Here is a 6,000-nt window from a genome sequence, read left to right as displayed (position 1 = left end):
TTCTTAAATTCAATGAAGAAATTTGTTCAAGAAAGTGTGTCTTTGTGCACAAAGGAGGATTGACCCTTCGCTCGAAGTGGATCAAGAGGCCAATCCTCCCTCTAAAAAGATCAAATCTGTTCTTAACTGAATCGGGCTCGTAACAGATACAGGGCAACATGGTATCAATTATTTACAGGAAAGGAGGTAAAGTTGGGATGAAAGAAACTGGAGCCTTGCTGTTCCCTCCATTCATACCTTGTTGGAGCAGAAGGGAAACTTTTTTCTGATACGGGTTTCACATGAAAGCCAGTCGCGAGTAATGGTTTTTTAGAATTCTGGTTTTTATTGTGGAATGTATATCATGACATCTAGTCTTTATGTCGCGAATAGTGCTCATTGAAACTCCTTCGTCATGGAAAACTCTCTTGTGAGTTTCCTATTCGAAATCTAGGCTTAAGAAAGTTCCCTTAAGAGAACTTACCCATGTGTCTAAACTCTGAAATCAACAATCATATGGTATACCTGACATGACTCATTGCTCCAGTTCACACTTCTAGAGTAAGCACATAATAATACTACCATGAGACACAGATTTCATCTTAGTGGCCATAAGTTCAGCTTAGGTTCATTGTTCAGGTGCTTGTTTCAGATGTTTGTTCTGTAGTCTTCCTGTCCAAGATGCCATGCTTTTGGCTAGCATTGGTAGTGAATGGAAAACCAATGAACTCTGCTATTTCTCAATCTTTTTAAAGTGATTGTATGTGGGAGAGTCAGGAAGAATTACAAAGGAGTCATCTAAGTTGAAAAAACCTAAGATTATTTCTTGAATAACAATACTGAGCCCATAGAAAGTTTTAGGGATGCTCATGAAGCTGGTATTGGGAAAGCCAATTAAACATTCAAGTCTGTGGTAATAATATTAATATCCACTATAAAAACCATGTTGCAATTGTTGCCACAAAATAAGTTGGGATTTAATCATCTAGATATGATATTCCCATACTCAACTCAACTAAGCCTTTGTCCCAAACTAGTTGGGGTCCCATACCATGACATAATAGCACAAAATTTACAGATTAGAAACTAAATAAGATTGAACTTGGAAAAAGGTGTAAGTACTAATAATACATTAATTACACCATCTGGAGACTTATATACTCAAAATTTAAATTACAAAAATGCAACGGTAACAAATCATGAGAGTTAATTAGGCAAGATTCTATCAATGTTAAAAAACTCATACTCGTACAAGAACTTGCCCAATGTAAAACTGAGTCAACTAGGGAATGTCTATGACTGGTGCAGTGAGATTTTTATTGACTTGGACGAGCAAAAGGTGTTTTTGGTCAAATTCGTAAAGCCTGTGGAAAGTACCCGGCTGCTTTCTGGCCCTTTTGATGAAACAGTGAGATGGCAGTTTATTCAACAAGGACCAATTACCAATGGGGGACAAACATTAGGCAGAATTATCAACTGGACTCAGGCTTTTCAGAAATTACCAATGGGGGACAAAATCTGTCTAATCAGTAAAAGCTGGACGAAAATACCCTTTGGCATATAAAACACGTTTTGACTTTGAAAGGGGGTTTTCAAGTCTCTACGATTGGGGTTATTAGGTATCAAAATGGGGTTACCAATTTCAGAATGGGCTTATCAAGTATCAAAATGGGGTTACCAATTTCCGAATGGGCATATCAAGTCCCTAAAAATTGGCAGAGGGCACTAGAGTTTTGGAAAGGGGTTTTCAAGGGACTTGATAAGCCCATTCTGAAATTGGTAACCCCATTTTGATACCTAATAACCCCAATCGTAGAGACTTGAAAACCCCCTTTCAAAGTCAAAACATGTTTTATATGCCAAAGGGTATTTTCGCCCAGCTTTTATTGACAAGACAGATTTTGTCCCCCATTGGTAATTTCTGAAAAGCCTGGGTCCAGCTGATAATTCTGCCTAATGTTTGTCCCCCATTGGTAATTGGTCCATTCAACAAAGATAAGTATACGATACCAATAACGAATCAGATCAGGTAGGGCCTATATTTTATCTAGGTATCATAGCAGATAGCATTTCACCTCTTATCACCATACAATACAATAATTACATTGCTCCCCACTTGGGTTTTGTTTTTGTCTTTTGAATGGCAACAGTTTTATTAATAGATAAGATCTAGATGATCAGATACAATTCAAACCAATGAAAAGAAGATGATAGAAGAAAGTAAATTGGTCCACCACGATTCTATCAACTCCGGCTCTAGAGAACCTATCAGCCTCACCATTAGCTGGCCTCCAAAGATAATGAATACTGATCAAGTGCCCCTCTATCCAATCCATATCTCTTCTTTTGGTCTGCACTTCTCCATAGAAAGTACACTGACCTAATCCAGGGGATCATACTAAGGGAGTATCTTTCAACAATGAGACGGTCAAGGTCCTTTTCTTCCAAAGGACGAATGCACGTCAATAGGGCCCGTACTTTTGCATTGGTCGCATTCGAGCGCCAAAGGAATAAAGAGGGCATACTTGGTCCCACCATCTGACACATATAAGGCCCCCAACGCCGGATGCCCATGGATTCCCTAGACTCAACCAATCAAAGTTAAGATTAAAATAACCTGGGAGAGGGGAAGTCCATGTGAGAGTCACCCTAGGCGAGGGGGTCCTACTAAGACGAACACAATCCCAAGATCATCTGAAAGAATTGCTCTCGATGCTCTGAATTCTGGAAGGAGGCTAGCCCATTGAACTAACAAGGAGAAGACATGCTGGCTAAGTCGATGACAGTTCTTGGCCACCCCTTTAAAAATATGGTGATGCAGCACCGTGAAGAAAAATTGAGGAAATGGGAGAGAAATAGACGAAAGGGGATAAAATTAGAAGAATAGGGGAAGAAGAGACGAAAATAACCTGAAGAAGAGACGAAATTAGGGAGAAGTAGAAGAAGAATAGAAGAAGAGTAGACGAAGACTTGAGGAGAAGAAGAGAGGAAATTGGAGGGGAGAATCTCAATCAATTCAATTAATCATCAAAGTTAACAACAAAGCTGTAAAGAGGCCTATAAATAGGCAAATACAACCTAAAAGATAGAAACCTACTAAAATAAGAATTCCTAAAAGACTAAACTTCATAATTCTAAATAACATGGAAAAAAAAATCCTGAAAACTAAAATAACATGGAAATAAATTTCTAAAAGTCCTATTGGGCAAATATGCCTCTTATTGGGCCTACAATATGCATCATTCTCCCCCACTTGAAAAGAACTCGCCCTCGAGTTCTAATCCGCCTGGATCAAATAGGTAGACGACTCACTCAAGTACCATGAGTCTCAATCCTCCGAACTCTGGAATGCTAGACAACGCTCGTAATGACTGGGAAAATGGTATGGAATGCGAGCGTAGTAATACAGAAGAAATCATCCATGCATAATCATAAAGACGCGAACCTCTCTTGAGAATCAAATAAGCTTGGAAGATGGCAACATACTCGTCCTGGATCGGCGTGATCGGCAAAACAACTATAGGTGGTACCAATCGGGGAACATCCTCCACATAATCAACATCAACTGGTAGCTCAGTAGGCGCAGGAGAATCAACATGAAAGTCATCCGCTGGTATCTCATCAGGCTCAGTAGAATCAGTGATACAATCAACGTCTAGGACTAAAGCTGGGTAGTGATGTAAAGCTGATGGAGCTCATGATCAATCTGCGGAACAAGATCATCTGTGTCAGCAAAAGTCTCTGCAATCTGAGCAATCGGCACAAATATAAGGCAATCCTCTGTAATATGCTCGTGATCATCTGTTTCAGGTAATGGCTCAACAATCATGTCACTTGGCGTTGACTCAGGACGATGCTCGATCAACTCTGTCAAGGGAAAACCCTCCCGTGGATCTGCCACAATATCTGCCTCAGAAGTGTGAAGCTGTCTCTGCAAATCTGACTCACATATACGACGCACTGAATTTTCAGCTACAATTTTAGCTTCGCATATATAATGACGGTCTTCTTTTAGTCGTTCAAGGAGGGCTTCGACTTTACTTTCAACACTACACAACACTCTGTATTCTCGCTCACGATTCAATCTTTTTTTATTTAAATAGTCGAGCGCATAAATATTCATAAACGCATCACGAACATCCTCCCAACGACAGATTGGCTGCTCACGTCTTCTATGGCGGTTCGTTTCAATGTGGCTCCATGAGCATCGGGCTTGTCGTCGCACAGTTTCTTTAGCCCAGTAGATGGTCTAGCGATGATCATGGCCATTGTACTCGATCATGATATGCGTCTAAAGCATCAATCCAACGTAAACATGCATCCTCATAATAGCGAAAGTGAGTGTGGCCATTCCAATAGTTTTCGTCATACCAATCAAAAAACGGAATAAATGGTGGAGTCATAGAGATCGATGACGGAAACTGAAATCAACCGTCTGCTCTGTATGGCATGTCGAAAGAAACACAGTATCTGTTGCGGATCTGAATCAGAAAAATGAGATGGGTAGAGAGAGAAAGTAGAGAAAGAGAGAGAGACTAGAGAGAGAAGGAAGGGAGAAAAAGGAAAACAGATAAGTGAATTTCTGATTTTTTTTTGTTTTGTTTTGTTTTTCTCTTTTCTTTTTTTTTTCTTTTTTTTCTAGAGAGGGGGGTGCCTCGGGTAAAACAGGGGGGATTAATTAGTGTACAAATATTGTAAGTGGGGTGCCTAGGGGAAGAAGGGGGTGGTAATAATAGGCCCTGTTTCTTTTTTTCACTTTCACTCACGTGACAAACTTTGGGCTAGAAAATAGCCTGTTTTTACTTTCGTTCTTTAGTGGCGGAGATGGTAACTTGCAAGGCAAGTTACTGTTGGTACTTCCACTCTCTAAATGACAGGTCTAGCAACTTATCTATTCTTCTCTCATAAAGAATGGTAACTTATTGCTGGGACGCACATGAGAAGCATCCCTTTATTTTTTTTTTAATCACATGTACACAATGAAACTCTTCCCTGTATTTTTAACTTACCCAAATAAAAAGGAAAAGATAAAGTAACTTTATACATACTTTGCCATATCTGCTACTTTATCTTCTACAAGAAAAAAGTAACTTTCTAACTTTCTGTGTACGTTATTTCACCCTTTGCCTTTCTTATGTAACTGTACTTCCAAACAGATATATAAGATTTGATGAAGGCTACTTCAACAAGTGAACTGGTGGTCCCTACCATCCATGGACTCGTATGGGTTTTCTTGGGACTGCTTAGATGGGGTTCATGAATGAAAGATGAAGTGGGGTAGGATCATGGATGGGTTAGGATCGGTTAGTAGGGACTGATTTTGGGTGAGTCTTGGCAGAAAATAATTAAAAAAAAAAAAGGGTTTACAAACGAACCTGAATTTCTGAGATTGAGGCTCGATCTTCGAAGGCAATTTTTTTGAGTCTTGGATCTTTGGCTCTGATACCAAATTGATGCAGCACCGTGAAGAAAAATTGAGAAAAGGGGAGAGAAATAGCGAGATTCAGAACCACTGTTTAAACAATTGGAAAGTTTGGCAGAAGACAATTCTCAAACCACTCTAGCCAATTAGGTAACACAAATTGCCTTTAAACACCTAACTAAAATAATCAAGTTATAAACACCTCTAAACTAGAATACAAAGGAACATTGAAGACAAGAAAAACTGCTTTCACAGTGTGCACTATCATGTTATGAAGCCTTAGGCTTAAGTAGGCCAGTTCTTCAAAATAGTGATCTGTGGAGTGCCCTCCATTTTGATGGAATAGACAACATACATTCAGGTTCTACCTTTTCTTACGAACACAACAATCAATTTCACATGAGGAACACTAAGACATTAAAAAGTATAGGCGAAATCATGATTCTAGATTTGTTTAAAGGCTATTTTTGTCATAAAAAAGTTTTTTGCCTGCTTGAAGTTTGTGTTTATATGCACCTTTTGGAAATATTTTTCGATGAGTGGAAACCTTTTTTGGCCATTTCATGATTTAGAAGACTAATCAGGATACACTTTAGAAA

Source organism: Tasmannia lanceolata, unplaced genomic scaffold (assembly GCF_043159265.1).
Source record: "Tasmannia lanceolata isolate RefF3 unplaced genomic scaffold, GAP_Taslan_0.1 ptg000029l, whole genome shotgun sequence".
NCBI classification, from domain to species: Eukaryota; Viridiplantae; Streptophyta; class Magnoliopsida; order Canellales; family Winteraceae; genus Tasmannia; species Tasmannia lanceolata.
This window is presented reverse-complemented; position numbering follows the sequence as displayed.